At 46.7% G+C, this 24,054-nt stretch overlaps 1 protein-coding gene across 3 annotated transcripts in view; it reads right to left on the bottom strand.

Moving 5' to 3' along the window:
• NBAS (NBAS subunit of NRZ tethering complex) overlaps positions 1-24,054 on the bottom strand; it is a 3,456,930-nt gene that overhangs the window by 96,939 nt on the left and 3,335,937 nt on the right. The window lies entirely within an intron of this gene.

Genomic DNA, 24,054 nt, shown 5'->3' with positions numbered 1-24,054 from the left:
GTGTGGATCTTTGGGGCATAAAGCCACACTGATATGGGTGAATGAGAGAAGTTAAAACCTTTTGTAATCTATTAGCAAGGATCTTCACTAGGACTTTGGCATCTGTGTTAATGAGCGAGATTGGCCGGTAGGAGCTACATATGTCTGGTGGTTTGCCTTCCTTATGTATCACCACTAGGCTGGCCTTCCTCAGATTTGGGGGGAGAATTCCTTTTTCTTTGGAGTGCAGAAACATATTAAGCATGTGTGGTGCCAATTCACTACTCACTATTTTCTTCCAAATTTCAACTAGGAACCCATTAGGGCCTGGGGTTTTCCCATTTTGGAGCTGGGATAGGGCTTTTATCAGCTCTTCTTCTGTGATCTCTCTTTCTAGGTTTGTTCTTTGTGCCTCATCCAGGGACGGGAGGGTAACTTCGTCTAGTACGGTAGGATCTATCGGGCCTGTTGGGGCAGCGTACAATTCCTCATAATAAGTTGCAAAGCACACTGCAAAGCCCAGGTCAGTTGAGGCTCGCCCTGCATTTGCGATATTTATGTTTCTAACTTGGTGATTCCCTTCATCCCTCTTTTCCAAACATGCTAAGATCTTACTGGCTTTATCCCCGGTCTCATATAGCCTAGCTCAGATTGTTCTGTGCGCTTGTTTTGCGCAATTTAGCGTTACATTTTTTGCGCTGGGATTAGGGCTCTATTTTCCCTAGCTGCTCCTGTGTTTGTATAATGTGCCTCAGCTCTCTGCACCTCGGTTTCAGCATCCTCCACATCTTTCCTAGGCGCTTTTTTTGTGTGCTGCTGTCCAGCTCAGGATTTCACCCCTCAGAGTTGCCTTATATGCCTCCCATAATATCCCATTGTCATCTATCGAGCCGTGATTCAACTCGAAGTAAGAGAATGTGGCCTTTTGTATTTTCTCCACTTAGTCCAGGAAGCCCAGATAATAGCTGTTTAGCCGCCAGGTTGGTGGGGGCTGGGGTTTTCCTGTTTCCAGTAGTATCATTAACAGAGAGTGGTCTGATATCCCTCGGGGAAGCAGAGTTGCCTCTGTCACCTTATGTACATTTTCTGCAGGAATAAAGAAATAGTCCAGCCTGGATAGTGACGCATGTGCACCGGAATGGAACGAGTATTGACGTTCTGTCAGTTGTAGATATCACCACACGTCTCTTAGCCCCAGTGCTGCTGTGAAGGTAGCTAGTTTAGTTGGTATTGCTGGGTTTCTTCCCCTTATATGTGTGCGGTCTTCCTTGAAGTTCATCACTTCATTGAAGTCCCCCCCCTATTATCAGGGTGTCTGCTACATTGTTAGCTATTATGGGTGTGATATCTTCCAATAAGGCGGTCATGAGCGCGGGGGGGTGAGTAGACCGCTACTATGGCAAAAGTCTGATTCCACAGTGTACTATGTATGAAAACGAACCTTCCCCCTGTGTCTTGGATTGTGGTGATCTAAATGGGAGTTCTTTTGTTAATTAATATTAATACCCCTCTCGAGCCCATGGAGAATCCTGCATGTATTGCTGTACGGTATTTAGTTCTCTTAAAGAGTTGGCATGTTGTGCCTGCCAGATGGGTCTCTGTAATCAGTACTATGTCTGGATTATGACGTTTTAGAAACTGTGTCATCAGCCTTATTTTAATACTAATATCAGGTTGTTCATGTTCCACGTTAAGAGGCCTAGCTTTTTGGTGTGAGGCCCAGTTAGAGTCATTGTGTGCTTTATGAACTTCTGTATTTAGGCTGCCACAGCCTTCGTAGGAGGTGTTCTTCGTTCTTTTGGTCTGAGGTACCCCAATACATTTTGTGTTTCGTGTGAGCAGTCGAGTCATGCATGCTTTACTAAAAAAGTCCCCAATTCCCCCCTCCCCATTCTCCATCCCAAACTGAAGCATCTGTCGACCTAACATATTAAACATAAATTAACCAATCAACTCCACACGTTCAACAACATCGATCCTGCAAAATCAGGTATACAACAGTCAGTTGAAAAATGTTACCCATCTAAGTCGCAAGGTATCTCTTAACGGGGGTAAATGCGGTCTGGGGCCGCCAGCTGTTTAAAGTCAGGTGCAGTTCGAACTCTCCAATATTCGGATGTTATGAAGCATCGATCAGTCCGCTTCAATGCTTAGTTCTTTGTAAAACATTAGCAGCCGGGGTCCTTGCGGTTTGAGCCACTGGTAGTTGGCGATAGGTTCTTCATCAGCATTAACTAACTGGACATTTCTTGGTCGTGTCTCGATATCACTTCATATTGCTTTTCCTATTGCTGCCCCTGCATTGTGTTGTGTCAGTCATCTTCATTCGCGATTGGTTCTGGTTCTCGTTGTGGGCGCTCAGGGGGTGCCCTTTTGCAGCCTTGGTCTGTTCCTGCCATTCTCTTGCCGTCTGTTCGGCCTCCAGCCGCCCTCTAGATGATTATCTGCCCAGTTCCATGCTTCCCTGGGGTCAGTAAAGTGTACAGTTGTTCCATTGTGATAGATTTTCAAATGTGCTGGGAACAAGAGTCTGTATTTTACATTAAGGGTCTGCAGCTTCCTCTTAAGCGGATCGAAGGATTGTCTCGCCTTCCTCACCTCACTGGTAAAGTCAGGGAAGAAGACAATTCTGGATCCATTGTATGTCACAGAGCCTTTGGTTCTGGCCATTTGGAGTATGGCATCCTGATCCCTGTAATTGGGAAGTTTTGCAATCACAGTGCGTGGGGGAGCTCCTAGGACTTGTCTTCACGCTGGGATACAGTGGGCACGTTCGATTGAGAAAAATGTTGATAGGGTCTTGGGAGCGAATAGGTCAGCGAGCCACTGCTCAAGAAATGGCTCCATGCTTGGGCCCTCTGACTTTTCTGGCAGTCCGAGAATTCGGATGTTGTTCCGTCTTGCTCTTCCCTCTCCCTCTTCCACTCGTTCCTCCAATGTTTTGAGATGCTCTAGTGCCCCTGTCATTTGCTGACTCACAGTTCTCAGGCCGTCTTCTGTTTCAGATATGCGGCCCTCAGCTTCTACCGTGCGGGCTGTAAGCTTCTGTAAGTCATGGCGCAGAAGTGATTCCTCCGTGCCAATGCCGTCCATCTTTTTTCCATCGAGGTTCTTGAATTGGCTATAGCATTCATGACATCCTTTAGGCATTTCCCATTGCCTCTCCAGGGTTGCTTTGTTCCTGTGTGGAAGGCTGGGCAGGGGTTGTGTACTGTACCATTTTGTTCTGCGTGCTCGCATTCTTTGCCCTTTCTTTCACCATAATGACATGGCTGATATTGCCTCAGTTTAATGCTCTTAGCGTTGCGCAAGGCCTCTTTGGGGGGTGGGGGAGTTTCCTGTCGAGTGGGCAATGAGCGCTGTGTGTCGTGTCGGCTAGCAGTGTTTGCGCAGGGTATTGCCTTAGCTTTATTCGTTGCTGTTTGTGCCACTATATCGCCTTTCCAATAATCATTTAGTACATTCTGTGGTTGGCGCTTCAGTTTCAAAGCGACAGTGTATTTCCCCCTCTCCCTTTTTGTTGTGATTGGTGCAGTGCCGGCTTGTCTGGCTCACATAGCAGCCGTTCTGTTTCTTATGGAACCGTGTGTGTCTGGATTCAGTTGGGCGCCGTAGTAGTGCCGGTGTGTTTTATCCACCACGTGCCAGACCCAAGTGGAGGCCGGCTGCCGTAGTAATTAGGGTCAGCACTTCTCTCTCACACTTCAGCAAGGGTTTATGTTCGATGCTGTTGATGCCCAGAATATTATGTGGTTGTGTCTGTGCTCCCAGCACAGCAATGTCAGCGGTGTCACTTTGGCGAGTTGAATGGCGATCCAGCCAAATGGTCTAGGTTCTGTGGCTCTGTTCGGGTTTCTGTGTCACTTTCGTCTACTTCTAGGCTGGTAGAACTTCACCGTGCCACTCAGTGTCTGCTTATTTCCATCAGCGCCTCTCTATTGGGAGCCACTGTGTGTTGGTTCATCGTGTGGTTATTGCCTGCAGGGTGGCTATCACTGGCCGTATCCTCTGGAAGATCTAGCATGCATTTGATTCACGAGTTCAGTGGTAGTTCATTATTTTGCAGGGTCAAGACTTTGGCTACAATGCCCCGGCGTGCGCAAACTGCTAGACTAGGGGCGCCATTATCAGCGCCAGAGTCAGGTAAATTGGAAATGCCTCTTAGCCTGTGGGAGACGCTGTTTTATTTGCTCCGGTATAGGCCAGTGAGCGGGGCCTGTGTGGAGGAAGGGGTAGCAACTGTTGTGCACCTTTGTTGCTTAGGTGTGTGTGTGGCTTTGTCTCCTCTGTGGCAACCTCTGTGTGTTTCTAGGTGGTATCACTGAAGCTGCTGCTAGTTCAGCAAGTGTTTGCCTCATTTGCCAGCTGTGTTGTCGTCAGGTCACGCCTCTGCCAAGCGAGGTTGTTGTTTGTGCCCCCTCCTTTCTCTCCTGAGGCACCTGGATGCTGTGGTTGTGGTCCATCTTTGCTCCGGCATCCCCTTCTCCTTCACTGGGTGGCAGCAGGGGGAGCGGAGAAAGGGATCCGCCAGTTTCTCCAGTGAGTTTCTGCTGCGCGGCGCCCGCGTGCGATTGCTGGTCCATGCTGTGCTTCGGGCAGTATTTTTGGCGCGTTCCGGGGGAGGCGATGGTCTAGGGGGAGCAGGCTGCACCAGGTGTCGGGGTTGAGCGTAGTATCCTTATTCCGCAGGGGCCTTAGCTGCAGGCGTGCGGTATCTGTTGTTGCCGGCTCTGAACAACCATATTGGCTCCGGCAGATTGCTTCTCGGCTGCCCGTCATCGTGTGTCCCTGCCGAGGTTCGCCTCCGCTGGGGTCTGTCTCACCAGCTAGGTTGCTGCGTATCAGCACTCGGGGCGTATGGGTCCGTTGGTGTTTGGAGGCTCACACTGTCTGCAGGTCGGCCCCCCGCAGCACATCACAGCGCACCTCCACAGCAGCGCTGTCATGAGAAGCAAGGTCACTGGATAATTGCCTCAGCGCGGTCTCTGACCTCACTGCTTTTTTCGGATCGCCTCGTGGTCGCGCCGGCCATCTTGGGCAGTTCGCGTCTTCTCCGGTTGTTGAATTTTTGCTGCGTAGATCTCCGGATCTGGATACCAGTTCAGTTCCAAAATTCAGCGAACTGTTCCAAGGAGGTTCCGCTGCATACGTGTGCCAGTTTGGGCAAATTAGTAGTTTCGATTTGCAGGATTTAGGCAGGATATTGCTGGCGGCCTCAGGAGCACCGATAGATCACGTCCGCATCGCGTGCCCGTTGGCCACGCCCCGATTTTTCTCATTGTTGATGATCGTCCAGAGAAGTATTTTTGATCCCATTCTTTTCACACACTTTACAACTGCATTTTGTCTCTCCCCTCTGCAAGCGTTCACATACTGCGCTTACACCGACAGACACTGGCTAGTCCTTTAGTGTCCATTACACGCAAAATGCGACAACGCGGGATAAACCATGCACAAAACGATAAAGAAAACGTGAAAAATCAAGCAGGAGCAGATCGCTCTTCATACAACACACGAGACGGAGGCTTTTTTGAAAAAATATATTTGTATATTTTAATAGCTACAAATCGTAAAATAGTTTTTTGAAATGTCATCTTTATATAGACAATTCGATACTGCAGTCATTGTTAAACTAACAAACCTCCATTTGAATCCAAGGTTTTGAACAGAAAACCGATCACTGTGTTCAGTCAACGCTCTTGATAATGCGCTTTGCAGTTTTGCCAAAATAAAAGGAAGGACAATGGCCCTAGCAGGGGGTGAAATGTGATGTACACAGACGGAATGAAAACCTCGGAACGATAAGAACAGCGATGCTTTTAGAATCTCTGACCCGAGAAACAGACGTCAACAAGAAGCAGAAAAAGGCCCAGATAAGGGAGTGATATAATTGAAGGTCAAGATGTCTGCCTCTGACAGGTTAAGCTTGAGGGGAAGTGTTTATCCTTGTGTGAAGGGAATTACAGACTAGAGGCTACAAAGCGCATTCAAACGTTTCTAAGTGCAGTGAGAAAATATAGAATAAGGCTTAAAGGAATCCATTTCATAGGATAATCAATTACAGCATGGCTGGAAGCGAATAGCTGGAAGTGAAAGTAGCACTTCAGTCAACTACACGTAAACGAGGAGCTAGAGGTCAAATGTGAAAATTACTGTACATCAGAAAAAACAGAACTGCAATGTGGGCGGATGCACACAGTAGGAGTCCCTGCCAATATTAGCTGTAAAAAGGCAGTACATATTTCTTTGAATGTATTATTTTCTACGTGCCTCTAAAAACCAGAAACCTACTTTTGCACTACAAATGTGTTGTTGCATTGCACTTAATGTTAAGAGAAAATGTTTGCTTACCTAGGAGTAGAACAAACAAATTACTCAACTGAGATAATGTTCTTTCTGATCGATCAGTCTATTACACCGATAGACTCCACATCTTTGAAGTTCAACCCAACCCAGTCTGCTCCGGAACAATATTTTCATCAGCCAGCATCATGTGGCACCACAAAGTTCTGCAGTCAGCTCATCCACAGGCCCTAAGCATCAATGCGCTCTGGAAGTGATATGAGAACTCTACATACTGGGAGCCGCTGGCACCATTCTCTTTTTTTTTTTATTTTATTTGTTTATAACCTCATAGGTTTTTACAAAACGTATTCGAAATTCGCATTCCCTGTTGCGCAGTTTGTGTACTTCCCAAGGACACCACTCCTGGGGACTCCTTTCATCATTTCTCTAGACTTGAGAGCAGGCTTGACGTGGGTGCCTCTTCAGGGGATACCTGGAGGCTCTAACAATTAGGCCCATTAGCTCTTTGCAGGGCAACAGTCAAAAAATTTCGCGGCTGTCCTGGACCATTTAGCCGATTCCCCGGCTATCAGCCGTGACCAGGAGGTTTCCTCATCCAACGTCTTGGCTTCGTTGAAGAGTGGTGTCAGATAGGATTGTCTCTCATAGGATAAGGCTGGACAAATCATTAGTAGATGTCGGAGTGATTCTCGGTTGTCCGGCACACTGCATAGACGACACTCCGCTGATGGGGACAGCGCTCTACTAGATAGAATTTCTCTAGTAGGCAGTAAGTTCAGCCGTGCCCGCATAAAAGTTCTTCTTAGATTTTTTTCCAGGAACTTATCACAGTACTTTAAAGGTTCCTTTAGGCGATTGTGAGAAGGAGGTAGGTGCTTTAGTGATTTGTATGAAAGAGCTTTTTCATTTGTACAGATCCAATCTTGCTGCTCTAACTTTGTTTTGACACGGCATGGATTTGAAATCAGTGTTTCTTCATCACATACTACCGCCTCCATGGCGATCTTGATTTTTTTTTCCCAATCTACCAGTTCCGTCCTTGTAGTTCAGCCGCCACGATTTTGAAAATCGGGGGGGAGCTTTGGAGCAGGATTTTCCTGTATAGTTGGGTTGCACATATGGTCACCACCGCTCCGAGAGATAGCAAGCCTAATTCTCGACGGATTGCTGGAAGGGGAGCTGACTTAGGTAGGCCTAATACTGATTTCCAGATGAAGCCTTCCAGACGTGGCCATAGTTCATCCGGGAGATTGAGGTTTGCCGCCATGCCATAAGTAATGGTTGGAACTACTTTCGTTTTGTAGAATTGCAGGGCGGGGAACCAAGAGAATTTTCCAAATTTCCCATCGACTGCCGGCATTTGAGAAGTTAAGTTTCGCACTTTGGACCAAAGCGAGTTTTGGAGTGAGTTTTCACGGAGCGTGTTGTCGAGCATTACTCCGAGATATTTATATTCGGTTATGACTTCGATTTTTGTTTGTCCCAAAGCCCAGCCGAAGGTTGATTTAGTGCTCTTTGTTGATTTTGAGAGAATCAGAATTTTGGTTTTCTTTTTGTTGATTTGCAAATTGTTCGTGCTCATGTAGGCCGCCACGTTGGTCAACTGGCGCTGAAGGCCGATTGCTGTTTGGTCCAGTAAAAAACCAGGTCATCGGCATACCAAAGCCTAGACACTTTCTCCCCTCCTACTTTTGGAGGGAATGCTCTCACCATTTTCTCAGACTCTTGATAGTCCCCGATAAATGCAATAAACAGGGCCGGGGCCAGGGGGCATCCCTGTTTGACTCCCCGTTTGGTGTAAATCATGTCGGAGAGGGCCCCTTGCTGGTTTAGACGGACCCTTAACGATGTTTCCGTGTGAAGTGCCAGGATGGGGTCGAGAACTGGTCTCGGACAGTTCCATGCTGTCAGTTTGGCCCATAGCTTAGTACGATCTACTGTATCGAAGGCCTGCGAGAGGTCTATTAGTGCCATGTAAACTTTAGTAGATCCCCTCTTTACGTTGGCTTTGACTATACTCAGGATCAGAAGATTAATTGCCGTTCCTGTACCTTTTTGGAATCCTGTCTGGAAACAATCCATGGCTGGGGAGATGGCGGCCCAATCCTTGAAATGTTGTAACAGCAACGAGGCAAAGATTTTGCCAATTATATCTAGAAGTACAATCGGTCTGTAGTTAGCCGGTTGGTTTCTGTCACCCTGCTTGAAAACTGGGACTAAAATTGCCTCTGTCCAGGATTTTGGAACTTGCCTCTGGGTCTGGCATTGGGTAAAGAGTTCGCAAATTGCCTTTGCCCATGCTAATGGATGACTTTTGATATCAACATTTGTCAGACCGTCCGGGCCCGGTGCCCTTGAAGCTTTTAGTTTGGCAATTGTTCTTAAGATATTTTCCTGATTCGCTAAGTCGATCCATGGGTATTCCCCTCCTTTTTGAATCTGTTGGGGCGAGTCCCCTGGTACACGGTATAAGTCTGATTAGTGGGAGATCCAGTTTTATTCAGATACTGAACTCGAGAGTGGTGGCGCTTTTTGGCAATTTCTATTTCTGAGCAATGTCCAAAAATCTTTGGTCTTTCTTGTAGCCCCAATAACCAGCATGGCTTCCGCATCCTTCTGGTAGAGTGCTTGACGATGGTGTTTTAGCCATGCCTTGTAAATCTTCTCGCCCGTATGGTATTCAGTCCATGCCTCCCCCTTCCCTGCCTTGATCGCTTTCTTTTTTAGCTTTCTCAGCTCCAGTCTTTTTGTCACCACCTCTTGGTTGAACATGTGGACATGGTTGGGAGGGTTTCCCACCTTTCCTCCAGAACTTGTTTTGTAGGGCACAAGTACCGATACATATTCCGGTCTTCCCTCTATTAGATTTTCCGGAGGGACCCCCCCTTTTTGCTTCAGAGCGATTTCCAACCCTCTCACGTTGTTAGATGAGAGGCGAAGTCGGTTTTGCTGCATATTCGAACTTACTACTGGTAGGTAGTGCGCTCTTTCCTTCATGAGGCCTCCTCAGGACATCTGCAGCAGATTGTGCTCGCTTTTTGATGTCCGGTGTACTGTGAAGTCCGTCAAATACGGGATCAGACCTTCGGTGATAAAAATGTAATCGAGAGTAGCCTCTGCACCCGACCTTTCCCATGTTGGAATTTGGGATTTATGCTCCACCAGTTCTGCCTCATTGTAGAGTTTTCGTGATTTCATTAATTCTGACCACACTTTTCCTCTATCGTCTGCCACGGAATAGGAAGGCTTATCATCTTTATGTTTGCCAGTCCCACATTTTGCGTTCAGATCGCCGCATATTATTACGTGGGGGACCCTTAGGTCGATTGTAATTTTGTCGATGATGTTCGCAATCGCCGTGCAGAAGCCCTCGGTGGAGACTCTGTCCGGGTTCCAATATAGGTTGATTATTGCTACTTCTGATGTAGCATCTATGGCTACATTCCGGGAACGATGATTCCAAGATACAAGAGTTGTTAACATGCCGTAATCTTCAGCTACCTTCTTTATACTCGAGATTCCTGATCCCACCCGGGTTGCCGTCAGCAGGCCAGCCGATGGTCGTCCCTGTAAGGACCTTGTTGCTGGGGAAACTTCAATTTCATAGCCGTCTAACACCGGTTTTCCCAAGAGCCAGGTTTCTTGAAGGCAAATAAGATCGAAGGCTCCTAAATTAGGCTCACTTTCGGTCATTAGATGGCGATGGCCTCTTGTGTTCCAGGATGCCATATGAAGGGGCAGTTCTTTTTGCTTTGTGGGCGGCGTTTCCTCCCGTCCCATAGTGGCGTTGGAACACGCTGGTGATTGCTATGCTTTGTGTGGGCGGGCAATAAGGTCTTGAACCCACTTCCATGGTTTCAATTGAGTTCCCTCTTTGTTAGACGCTGTTTTCGTCAGTTTGCCTAGTTCTTCCTGATATTGCTTCTCGTCACTTTTCCCTTGAGCTTTCGGTGAATCTGTGGATCGACTGTTTCTGTAATTACTGTGTTCTTTGTTTTCATAATGGTTAGACGTCCTGAGTTCTCCCCTTACGTTTGTCCTTGAGGACCACTTAGGTTTATACGGTGTCTTTTCTGCAATGTATTTTGCGCCATGATGTAAGGCCGTGCCATTTATCTCTCTCTCGTGGATTTGGTGTAAGGGCAGTGGGTTTCGAAGTTTTTCTATTTTCAAGCCCATACGGTGGAGATCCTTTACAACTTCTCTAGAGAGATCGAAAGCTGCCTTACTATTCACATGGAGGTAGGCTTTGGCTCTGTGGTCCCGATGGTATGGTTCCACAAGTATAAAATCGGCTGATCTTAAATTTCGCAGCGTGCTTATTTTTCGCAGCAATTTCAGGACTGTACCTCGGTTCAGTACTAGATAGGTATCTTTTGCAGAGGTTTGCTCTAATTTGAAGAGTGTTGAGCCGTGTAGCTTTTCTTGTATATTTTCCTTGGACTTTTGGTGCCTACCCATCGATTTGTGGGATTGTAATCAAGTTTTATCCTGGTGCTGCCGTTGATTTGGGCCGCAACTTGTGTCTCGATCTGGTTTGCATGTTCTTGGTATTTCTTGTTCTTTAAGGGTTTTTAAAGCCTCCAAGGCGACGCTTGGAGAATTTGCCGGCGAACTATGAGTACGAGACCTTCGCCCCCCCCCCCATTGGTGTTTGTTACCTCATTCGGTGGTGGGGTCGGTTTCCCCGACGAGGGTTTTTGTGAGCTTGTCGTTGGGGAACTGATCTTTTCCGATGTTGAGGGCCTCGCCATTTCACCGACAGAGTGTTGCGAAATGGTCAGTAGATCCTGATCGGACTCATTCCCACTGCTTACATCAAGAGTCAGAACTGGGCTCAAGACAGTTGGGGGTTTCTCTGGCTGCACAACGTTATTGGGATGAGGTTTTAAAATCCCTTCATCTCGCCTTTTCTGTGATTCTGGTAGTTCCCCTTGAGTGCTCTTTGCTTTTTTGTCCATTTCCAGTAAGCTTTTCCCCTTTGTTTGCTTTAGATTAGTCGTAAACCGACCGGCTATGACCTGTTCCTGTTCGTGAAGTGCAGTTTCTTTTTCTGGCTTTTTGAAAATGGGGGCGGTACCCATGCTGTTGCCACATTCTGTTGTCTGTGTAGCCTTAGAAGAGGAAGTAGTCAGGCTGTTTTTTGCTTCTAACTCGCCTCTCAGTAAGTCAATTTTCCCCTCAAGGTTTGTGGCAATCCTATTTGAGTTTCGCTCAACGGCCGTTAGATATCCTTCGATGAAGGTTAGTTTTTCACTCATTGAGCTTATAATGGACGAGTTGTCCTTGAGTGCTTCATGAATTGACTCATACAATTTGCAAAAGGGGTTTAAGGCTATTGTCACCGCCGACATTATCGACAGTAGGTCGGCTTTATTTTTGGAAGGGGTGTCTTTCTCTGTCATGCTTGAAATTTCACTTGAGCGCCTCGATTCATTGGGGGTTTTTGTCTCTCTCTCGATTTGGTGATGGGCCGGTCTTTCTGTTTTCCCTTTCTTTGTTGGTGTCGGTGCACCAAGAATGATTGAGTGGTTTTCCCCTGGTGGCCTCCCAGAGTTCCCTAGAATGTGTGGGTGTATCCATGCATATTGGTCCTTCGCGGTGGATGAAGTCTGCTCTCCTCTTTCACTAGGGGTTGGTGAGCCACCATCCCGGGGTTTTGAGAGAGCCTCCTTTCACTGTAATGCTTTGGTAGATTCATGCACTTCACCTCTCTCAGTCGCTAGGTGAGCAGAAGTTTCTTTAGCACTTTGCTTTGTCCTTTGATGGGACGAGATATTTTCTAAGTCACTGCTCTCCTCGTTGTCTATAGGTGGGACAAGGTTCACTGAGGTGCTATTTGCGATCCCTTGAGGGATACCATCTATTTTTCTAGATTTCAGTCTTGGAGAGGGTTCTGTGATAGCCTCAAGTATTTCAGCATCTGAAAGTTCCGGCTCCACCTCATGTTTCCTTTTGTGCTGTTGGATAAAATAGTCTTTGAGAGATGCCGATATCAGAGGAGTTGCTAAGCGTTTGATTCTACCCTGTGCTCGTGCCGGGGCTATGTGGGCATTTTTCCCTGGCACCTTTTCCAACCTTGCTTTTGCTGTTTTTCTTTGCTTTGGGGGAACTGTTCTGCGTGGTACTGGAGATTTTACAAGTGGGTCATCCAATTTGGGGACCTCGTACTGAGGGGCTAAATTCTGGTGGCTAGAGCCTCCACTGTCACTTTTATGTAGTTCCTGTATTTGTGGCATGAGCTGTGGGACCTTCTCTTGTGTTTTCCCCCCCAACTGTTGCAGATGGGGTGTGTTGGTCTGGATTTTCACAAAACGAGTCATCCTGGGCTGTAGTCGCCTCTTCCTCCGGTACTTCAAATACTGAGTCATCTGATTGACCCTCGCTCATTGCTGATTTTTCAGCTTCATGGTCGGTGCTCTCTGCCAGGTCTGAGCTGTTTACCCTACTTTCAATTTGGGTTGCATTGGCGTTTGGTAAACTTGACTGGTTGGGACAGCCAATAGGTGAATGTGTACTTTTCAGTGACTGGTGCATTTGGACGATAGTAGAGTCTTGGGGAGTTGGAATTACTTGGTGGTTGGAGGCGCCCTCCGCATTCGACTTGCGGACGACTGCGTGAAAGCGCACTCCTGGCTCTGTAAGTCGATCCGCGGTTCTTCTGTCTTGAGAACATTTTCGTGATGATAGCTCAGGGCGTATAGATTCCTGCCTCGCCCATCCTCCGACAGTCTCTGGCTGGAGATCACTCGCCATAGCGGTCGAAAGTTTTGAGGGGACTCTGTGCGATAATAGGGGGGGAAGGGCCCCCTTCCACACTGCACCGTTCTTTGTCTCCCCTTCCCTTTTGTCACTTTGATCTGCTACTGGTAGCAAAGGACCGTCCAAGTACGTGGGGTCCACAGTGGGACTCTTGGAGCCACCTGTTTCCTTTTGCCTGACGTCGGCCCGCTGCCTATCCAGGGGTGAGTTCATCTGCGTAGGAGGCACGGGAGATGAGGGGTGTGAGCAGGGAAGATGTAAGGGGGTGGAATTACTCCCAGTCTGTGGTTGCCCCTCTCGTGGCACAGCTCTCTGTGTTTTCAGAGAATGTTTATTTAACTGGGTGTGCGCCTGGCACTCTGGGGGGTCAACAGTGTCGAGTGCCAGTTTACTGCTCTGCAGACGGCGACTTATATCGTCTTCCCATGGGGGTGGACAAGCCATCCCACTCTAGGAGAGTTCGTGAGTGGGTGGTACACAGCTTTAAAGCTAAGTGGAGGACGGGACGGGGAAGAGGGGTTATCCACGTAAGCCACAAGAAGATAAGAAAAAAGTGGCTTACCGTCTGCTGCTTCCCGACACCCTGCTCCACACACTTGCCTATTCTTCTCCAGGTACCAGCACCATCCAGAGCCGAACAGCAGCCAAACAGCTCTTTATGTATATGGTGCAGTGCCCTTTACTCCGCAGTCGGGCTTAATGCCGCAAGGGTGTCTGGGGCTGTTTTTGAAGCCGATAAATATCACGTGACCACACACGTGACCGGCGCAGAGCTCCTCCTCCTCCAGGAAGTAAGTGCACGCCGGCAGGCGCCCCAGGATATTCGGCGTGTAGCAGAAGGTAAGTCAGGATACGAGCGTTCCAGAATAAACTAGGCTATTTAAATCAGGTTACCAAAGAATAGTCATTGTAATACTATAAAGGGGTGGGGGGGGGGGGCAATTGCACAAGTTCCAAACACATTTGCTCTTCTAATGGATGCATTTCACCAACAGATATCTCATATTTGAAAGAATCCCAAAGATGAGCACTAACCAAATTGTCAGGGGGTTAGGGGGGTGGCAAATTGACAATAGGACATTTTTCTACATCGACCGGCTCATCTTTGTGTCTTCACCAACTAAGAAGTTTAGGAGGTGGTTGTGATGCTGGAAAAGCATTGGAGGGACAAGGCCTCCATGTCCTTGTCCTGTAGTCCTTTTATCATGTGTGTTCTGTGTCATTTTCTGCCCAGGAGTCCATGTGGGACTCCTGGCAGTGCAGCTTTTCCTCTTTTTGGTTTGGTGAACAGACCCTTGCGATACCCTTACGGCACCCATGGGTGGGGGTACAACCATGTACCCCTAGTGTATGTTTTGGGCACCTGTGTGTGGTCCACAGAGCAGGGTATAGGCTGGTGGCAGCTCCATGGTGAATTTGACAGGTGCTCTGAGTATCCTCATCAGTTGATTCCTTATAGGAGACAGGATGGCCCCTGTGGCCTCTTGCTTTCTATTGCATGTTACCTTGTTTTCCCAAAGTCCTGGGAAGCCCTGACGCCGTCCCTTCCCCCTGACTGGCTGTTGGATGGAAGTTCCATATATGGTATTGTGGGGAAATCCAGACCAGACTGGCTGAAGCCTTCCCAGTGGCTATGTTGTGGGTACACCCTTGGGGTGGGACCTGGGTGAATGGAGTGTGTGACCAATATGCACTCCATGTTATGGGTGTATGGTTTCTGCTATGCGACAAAAAGACTGAGACAGCCCTGCCCGAATGCAGTGTGGAGTGCTGAATGGCTGGGTACTTGTCCCAATCCACATTCCTTGTTGTGAGTGTCTGGATGGAGAAGAATGGCCTGAATGCACTGTGAGCCTGATTGACTGCCTGCCTGACTGAATGCCCTTCTGGATGATTGGTGGCCTGAGTGTGACCTAGCAGAGTGAATGAGAGACCAAACAGTATATCTGGGGACCTCTCACTGATGGAAATCATTCAGAAGCTGAAGTCGAAACTGATGCTTAATCTCAAAGCCGAGCCCAAAGAAGGTTGACTGCTGTTACCTTCACCGCAATCCGAAAGCCGCCGTGCCATGGAAACTGATCAAAGAGAGGACCTGGCTAGGAGACCTCTTCCCGAGCTACGAGGGACCATTGTGAACCACTAACCTTCGCAGGAGCGCCCTACAAGCCAGCCTTCGAAAGACTGTCAACCGGAGACGGGGACCACCGAGGAGAACGAAGAGAAGCACCGGACACCCGTCCACTGCCGTCGACCAGGGTTCACAGGTTTGCTATAACCGCTGGAGGCCCGTCAAAGCCGTGTTGCCCAGAAGCGGCAACTGCTTGATGCTGAGCTGCCAACGACCGGAGAAGAAACACTCCATTGATTAAGACACTTTGAACTCAAGGACACTCTCACCAGCACCGCTGACCGCTTTCTCCCACCGGAGAAAGTCTAGGCTGCCGACGCACCGAGGAGCGTCCGCCGGTGGGTTTCCCGCCACCCGAAGACCGTAGAGACAACGAAACGACGCCCTTGCTGGGCCAAAGTTCTTCAGTGACTCTTTGCGGCAATGAACTACCACCGTCGAGGGGCACCGCATGCCTCCTGTTCGCAGGACATCCACGGCCGATCGTCGACGAGCACCGCCATTATCGAAGCTGCTGCCTCAACGCCATTGTTCACCATTTCCTCAAGGGATCTTAATGATCCGTGGCTCCTGCCTTAAAGGGAGCCGTTCATGAAGGATCCCTTGCCGACCCGATGTTGAACTCTGCTATTTCAGGTTCATAGGGGGTGGTAGAACTATTTAGAAGGAAATAAGACTCATATTGAACAATATATGGACTGGGCTTGTATTATACCTGTATTTAGAGGCTACCCAGGTGGGGGGGGGGTCCTCATACAGAACTGTGTCTAGTGGTAGGGGGGCAGTATTCTGCCTATTGTTTTAACCAACCTACTTTCCTGCTTTGTCTATTGTTGGTTCACTTTATTAACTGATTTGTATGACATTTGAACTGAGTACAGTTGATGCATTTTAATGGAATCAAAGAGTAATTGTGGTACCACATAGAAACTGTATATATCTACCATTTTAGATTATCTTGAGCACAAAGTGCGTTATTGTAATTGTGTACATAACTTGAGCCCTATTTATATAAAGAACTGTGTTTTCAGTGTGTACATTCCTTTGTGGATGCTTGGGGACTACACTGTACTTAGGAACCAGTCCGCATCACCTCCCGAGAGCTTAAGCCTTGACTGCTTGTCCACGGTTACCAAATAGAGAATCTTGGCTGGGGTGCTCTGTGCCTCTATTCTGCCATATAGTGAGCAGGAGTAAAGATACCCCCCTCCAGTCTTTACAGTGGTGTCTACAGGTGTAGAGTGAGACACATGTAGCTGCTTGCTTGTTAGAAGCCCGTTCCCCTTGTACAGTCTGCCCCCAAGCCCTATGGGCAATTCTTATGGGCTAGCTCATAGCAGGCCTTGATGCAGTGCACAATCCACATTGATATTGTATTTTATTTAGAAATGGCGTCGTCCTTGTTGGCACCAGAGAAGCCAATGAAAAGCTGATCATCTACTCTAATGTAGCTCCTGCTGGAAGGGTAGTCCAATCTGTGAAACCTTTCGTCTACCTTCGAAGGATGAGGTGGTGGGAAGAATGCTGACAAATCAATTATTTGTTGAAGATGGAACGCTGATACGTTCTTGGGTAAAAAAAGAAGGGTTCACCCAAAGAAAAACTTTGTCTTTCCTGCAGAAAATGAAAGGAGGAGACTGCAGCTCTGAGACCGTACATGCTGATATAAATGCAACGGGCTCGAATAGCCGACTTCAAAAACGTGAGAACCAAATTAAGGACCCACTGTAGGACAATCAGAGACTAAGGAGGATATGCGTTAGGATAGCCTTTCAAAAACTGAAATGCAATAGGAACCAAGAAAAAAGAATCCTAGTTTTAGCATCCTTTTAATGATAGCAAGGGCTGGAATAAAGACCTTATAGTGCCAATATTAAGTTCTGACTTGGCCAATGATAAAATAAATCCCAACACTGTAAGGAGGTAGCAGAACAACAGGTAAAACTGTCTAGCCTGGCATCAAACAGTAAACTTACACCAGCTAAAAGCATAAATAGACTTGTTGTTTGGGCACCTTATAGAGAGGATCACACTAGCCTGCTCATAGAGATACCAATCATTGCACGGCAACTTTTCAATAGCCAGCGCATGAAGGTCCTGGAATCAGGTTGAGGCATGATTCAGCCTGATACAGTCAGTAGATATCTCCTCCAAGTGATCCTTCAAGTATATTTGTGAAAAACCAGATGGTGTTTCATAAACTAGTCCTCGGGGATCCCATACTCAGGTGGCCAGGAAAGGGTCATCGCTTTTGGATCCCGATCCTCAGGGTGGACAAGCGAGGGAGGATCAACGGGGTAGGGAGTCCTCAGGGAGTGGGGGAGAACCACCCAATTGTGAGACATGGTATCCCCCTTTTTCTACAACACACCTAACCCCTACTATCCCTGCCTATTTTGTGGAAAACTACAGCTCCCATAATTCCTCCCCACTTTACATTGACAACACTACTGAGCCGAAGAAGATGAGGAATGAGGCCAGAAACCTTACCTCCACTGACTTGCATTGAATTTGTCCCTGTATGAGGGCACACAGAATCAGGGACATAGTCTTAACTACACACACCTGCCACTCATTAAGACTCCCTGTGAAGATAAAAGGTGGCGTGCACAGGCACACAGTAAGTGAGGCTGGCACGAGAAGGAACAATTATTATGGGGCTGCTGCAAACCAGGCAATGGAAGCTGACAAGCCAAGGGGCTGATCGGCTGGTACGGAGAGACTTCCAAACTTTCAGGAAGCCGTAAGCATTACAATATTGAAGCCGAGTGAGCGGAAGAATGAAAACTTCAAGGTGCTGGGAAGGGCCCGCAACCCTCCCTTGAGAACGGAAGAGTTGGGGAGAAGCAGAAGAGGTGTTAACAACGGCCTTGAATGCTGCATGAAGAGTGTAGATGAAAGAAGATCAATTAACACGACCAATGAGCTATCTAAGGCAACAAAAGCCCGGTCTGTTTTAAAAGCGAAAGTTACTGTAACTCGAATGTTGAAGGTTGTGCGTGTGCCAATAAAGCATGTAATGGAAAGGACAAATGCTGAATTGTAAAAGGAATGGATACAAAGTAACAGAGTGGTCCTGCGAGATCAAATCGTACATTCAAAAGTCTCTGTGAAATGTTTTGAGTTGAATGGGAACAAAGGCAAGAAAATAACTGTGATCCCGAGAGAAAATTGAATGAGTGAAATGCAAAGTATGTAAACGCTGAATATGTCAAGAAGGCAAAGTATCTGAACTTTACAGGAACCAAAGCAAGGCAGAGCAGAAGGTGGGTGTAAGGTAGTCAGCGGTGGAAGTCTTTTCTCCTGCTCTATTGAGGAGGTGTGGCACCTTGCTATTGACATTTCCTGGCTGCATTGATGACTTCATCGCGCTCATGCGTGCAATGACATCATCGCACAATGGCATGTAAATAGCTGCCATTTTGTTGTGGGAATGCTTCCGTGAATTATACTACTGGCACACTACATCAGAGAGCTACCCTGTTCTGGTAAAGTGCTTGCTCTATTGGATTACTGGCAGCTTGCCCTTATTGAATTGTTCATTGCTACTGCCCAATAGACTAGTTATACTTGGCATGCTGTTTTGAAGTGGTTAGCCATCCAGTGTCCCCTCCTTTTAGTGGGATTGATTTCCAGGCCTCCCCACAGGGTCACATGAAGTACAGCAGTTGAGGTAGCCCTGGTGGCTCATTATTTTGGAATCCTCAAGAAGTAAGTTCAGCTATAACATTGGTTGATGCAGCATCTTGAATTACTGTTGTTAGGCAGAAACCTGTGCAGTTCCCTCTGGGACCACTGCAAAATATTTAAGACTACAGGTGTTTGGCAGTGAACCCACTTGGTAGCAGTCTGCGCCACACAGATTCACTTGGTAGCTGTGGCTGAGCAGTCAGACTTCCCTCAAGAAGAGTTAGGCAGTATACAGAGTATTCACAATAGGTCAAAGGAACACAGTAGAACAAGCAAGCACTGACCAGTGCTTGGTGTAAAAGAGATATAAGTATTTATTTAAAACCACATATAATAAAACACACAGGCACTAATATTAAGCAGTTCAAAAACACAGTCACTAAAAGATATACACTCCCTTCAACTATTAGTTAGAAAAGTCTTAAGTAAAGCAACACTTATTTTCAGACAGCGGTGAGCGCTTAACGAAGATGGCACTCTAATCAATCGGTTTAAAAGGGAGAGAAAGGCAGAGCAAAGATAGAAACAGATCCCAACACTTTCAGAGAACACAGTAGGAGAAGAAGGCAGGTCAAAAACCGTAAAGTCAAAGTTAACAAGGCCGGACCAACTGTAAGAGGCTCCGGTCGAAATGTGTCCAAGGTCACACGGTTCAAAGTGCCCAAAAGTCTCGAAATCAGTTCAGAAAGAGTTGGACCAAAAGAAAGGGACCAGTTAGATGGTCAAGGCGGCCAGCCCAGTCCAGAAGGTTAAGGGATTATTATTACCTTGTAGCAATCTTTAGAAAGGGAGGCCTGGTGGACACAGTACCTTAAAGTGGTGAGAATACTCCAGCGGGGGCAGTTGTACCTGGCAGCGGGTGCTTTGTCCGGGGGAAGAGAGGATCTCGTCGGGGAGGAAGACAGGAGTCCGTTGCACTGCTGTTGCACTGCCAGGGAAGAAACCAGCCGCGGAGTTCTCAGTTAAAAGGAGCGGTCCTTTTATTCGCGGTCCAGTGGTAAGTGGCTATCCGGTTGCCGGGGTGCTTGGCACGGGCAATTCGACCACAAGACGTCCTGGGATGCGAGGAAAAGAAGGTAAACTGGTTGTGCCCACCAGTCAGGGGAAGAAGACTCTCCAGCCGGGAGATCTTCTCGGTCGTCGGGAAGTGGTGAGTCGGTTCCGCAGGGCTCCATCGGTGGTGTCGTCGTAGCAGGTCGGCTCAGCTTCTCCCTCGTCGGATTCTCAGGTCCTGTGGCGACTTCTGAAGTTCCTAGATGTCAATCAAACATGCTAAGTGGTGAGCCGGCCGGCTCACCACTTGGGCCAATCATACAAGAGTGCGACTTTAGTTACCAAGGTAACTCAGTCCAGGGTGCCTAAACCCCCGCCCACATCCCCTGTGGTACCCAGACAGAGCGGCACCACTTTTGGAGGCTTCTGTGGAGAAGCCCGCCAAAAAGTGGAACAAAGGTCTCGACTTGGGTTGGAGTCACAGAAGAGAACACAAACGCCATTTTAGAATCGAGTTCTGGCAAAAAATACCAACCGGCGAATTAATATTAAATAAATAAACCGGCGGTATGTTCGAGGCTATGAGAATTAAATAATTAAAGTTGGTAGCCTCGAACAATGCGAAAATCCCATAGAGATATATTCGCGGTCGAATATAAAAAGTAGTATCCACTGCCACCAGCCAAATCTCGATCAGGGGGGACGGAGACGTGCCCCCTCGACTAACAGACACCGGGGCAATCGAATTGCCCCGACCAGTACGTCCACAATATGATGGTTTGTACTGGTCTCTGTTCATAATTTGGGACTAGTAAAGCCAATGGTGACTTTACATGCCCTGGGAGACAGTAGTCAGTCCCAGGGTATGGAGTCTATGGTGGGGTGTCACTATGACACCCCTGTGTCACTGCACTGAGGGTGCTGTGTAACACACACAGTAAAAACACATGAGACCCTATGGAGTAAAAGACCCCATAGCGCATAAAACACATTAACAGTCAAAGGAACCCCTCACATCATGTCCCAGAGTGTGAAGAAAAGAGACTCACTCTTGGCAGGAGAAAAAAAACAAACTCCAGAAATCCAGCATATCTGCTGGGGGACTCACTAGGTTAGGAGATTCAGCCTAAACAGAGAATTCTCCCTAACAACTGTTGAGTAAGCCCGTGAGCTTAGTGTGCATATATCTACTTCCACATTAGATTGAGGAACCCGAGACCATGACAGTACCCAGTCCAGCATCATTATCAAGACAAGGTCTGTGCTATTAATTAGAAGGAAAGATTTGGAGGTTAATGTCTCCCTAATGTTTCCTTGAACATTTCCTTGAGAGATTGCTTTGAGATCCTTAAGGTGTTTGTTGAACATGTATGTTAAAGTCACCACTAGAATCCACAAGTGCAGTTGTTTTCTCTCCTAGGTTAGCGGGTGGAAGATTGACTGACATTCCCCACTAAGGAAGCCAGTTTCAGCAACACTAATTGGTTGCAGCGAGTTATTGGAAAATGAAGTCCAAACTTAACAAGTATGTATTCCACTGAGAGCTATACCTCATTCCCTAGGGGCAGCATTGTTTTGAGGTCTAATTATAAGACTTTTTGAGTATATTCAAATTGTGTCTTCATCACATTAGTAATCTATCGGAAGTCCAGGGCCCCAGGAAGTTTAATTCCACACGTCGCCCTACAGACAAATCACAAAAGAAGACGTTTTCTACGCCCCTGATGAATGTGCATCTATTAATTTCTCTGCTAGGACAGAAACTTGTGCAAGTCAGGCTATGTTTTTCAATAGAATTGTTCTCAAATGTACACAATGAAGTGATTGTAAACCATTTTGGATTGAGATACAGATATGCTCACCACTATTGACTATTGGTGTATACATACATGTATTACTGTGGAATGTGTGTTTTACATTGTTTTTTACATCTATTTTAGTGTTTTATGTGTGTGATATGTATAATAAAATTAAAAATATATATTTTTAAATAAATAAATGAGTTGTGGGTAAAGATCCATATTTGAGATTTTAGGTTCAAGCACGTTTATATCCTTCCTTTTGTATATATCATGTTAAGTACCCACAAAGTAGGAGGGCTGTGAATCCCCCATGTGGGATTAGCCGTTGTGAGACCAGTGAGGCTTGTGGACTGCAATTTATTTTAAAACTGGCACCTCCCGCGTAACGGAAGGTGGGTGTAAGGTGGTCTGAGGTGGTCCGCGGATTGAACGCAGGATAATAAAGAACTCCATAACAGCAAGGAGCTGACCACACAGATTGGTTCGTCATTCTCTACACATTTGCATATTTGATATTTCTACCTCAGAATATTAGCACTGCTGCCCCACTCATCTTACATTTAAAAGGCATCTGCAAGGTTTTTAAATCTTGGCGCCCATACCTACCTTTGTTTTGAAGCTATGAAGTCTCTCTCAATCAAGCGCACATAACTCCTGGTGCCCATTAGCCTCAAAAAGGTGACCCCTGGGGTGAAATTCATCTTGGAGCCTTACACGCTACTCTGACTGCTGCTTGATTTGAAAGGGCGACCGCTGGTACGGGTACCTTGGAGCCCTTAACAACGGTTAGCGCTCTTAACGCTGCTGAATTGAATACAGAACTGCATCGAGCCCTCTGATATAACATAATTATTTACCACATATTTTACACGTTTTAATATGCCTGCAGTTACTAGGAGCCACCCATTACGTTCTGGTTGATCGTGCTGTATGCATGGCTACATTAAACGCTGCTCGTAATTTTAAAAAGCAGACAACTAAGAGACTCCTAAAGCAAGTAAAATCTACTATGGCAGGGATTACCAACTCCGTTTGTAATCCCAATAGAAAAAACAACTCTCCCTCGAAGATATCAGACGTCTTAGCCCTTTACAAATCAAGATAACACTTCCCTCCAGGATAATTTGGTGATGTCCATAGCCATCAGTGTAGAGGCTAAATCAAACATGGACCCATCAATACCCTCTGGCTCTTATCAAGTTACGACCACAAACCACTCTATTACATATTTGACATGTTCTCCAAATTTAACTGCCATTGCCCAGAACACACATGCAAAATCAACGGGTAACCGAGAGTCTCCTGTCCCCAAACTCTCCTGAAACAGAGACTTTTAGTATGGAGACAGAATTTTTAAATATATTGACCTCCTTGCTTGATTTGTGTAAAATTATTCATATAGAACAATCATCTATGAAATCTCAACTTGTAAAACTTGTAGAATTGTCTGTAAACGCACAAATATCAGGGAAGTTTAACCCAGAGGGGGACAAGATATGTGCTCCCACCATAACTATACATGACATCCAGGGCCTAATAAGGTCCCCCTGCCTTGTTAATAATGGGCAAAAAACTCTCCATCAGTTGGGGAATTCTATAAGGAAAGGTGGTAAAACGGCTCCTGCTTTAGGCAGGAAGCATACCATAAAGTCCAAACACAGTGCCAACGACACGAATACCGAGTTGGCATCTCAGGACCTGTCTACAGTCTTTCCCAGGAGCGCCTGCTACCTTCTTTGAGAAGTCTTTCCCAAGAGTATAACTTATATAGAAACCCCAAGGGGATTCAAAATTGTAGGGAAGGCAAAATCTAAAAAAGATCTGGGTTATATCCCTGGCCTAGAACTTGTTTTTGACAGTTTATTTAACAAAATGTCTATGGCTGGATCGTCGCAAATACAAGAAAACTTCCTACAGTCAGTACAAAACACCAGAATGGGAAATGGCGATACAGGTTGCCCCAGTGGCACTGCACAATGGGTTCCAAACACTCAGCAACCTAAATATATTCCTGTAAATAATCGTTTGGAGGAAGCAGATGCACATACGCCACATAAAGCGGGGATTAGTTTACCATTAACAAATTCCATGGTGAACCTTGATGATGTTCTAAATTCTATGAGCACAGAAATAAATTTGGTAACAGACATTTATGCCACCTCGGCAAGTACTTTCTTAAACCGTTCTAACATGCTCAAACTGCTTCATCAATTCCTGGGTTTTAGCAAGATTTCATCTCCTCAGTTAAAGAGAGCTGAGATCCCGTGGTCATCTTGGGGACCAAATTGGGCTGTACTACACTGGGTATCACCCATTATTGTTGAGTTCATTATGACACAAGCCCTTTTTTTCCGTGAGCTTGCATATGAATTTGCAAGGGTCCCAACTCAT

Source organism: Ambystoma mexicanum, chromosome 4p, assembly GCF_040938575.1.
Source record: "Ambystoma mexicanum isolate Mex_15411 chromosome 4p, UKY_AmexF1_1, whole genome shotgun sequence".
NCBI lineage: Eukaryota > Metazoa > Chordata > Amphibia > Caudata > Ambystomatidae > Ambystoma > Ambystoma mexicanum.
This window is presented reverse-complemented; position numbering and strand designations above follow the sequence as displayed.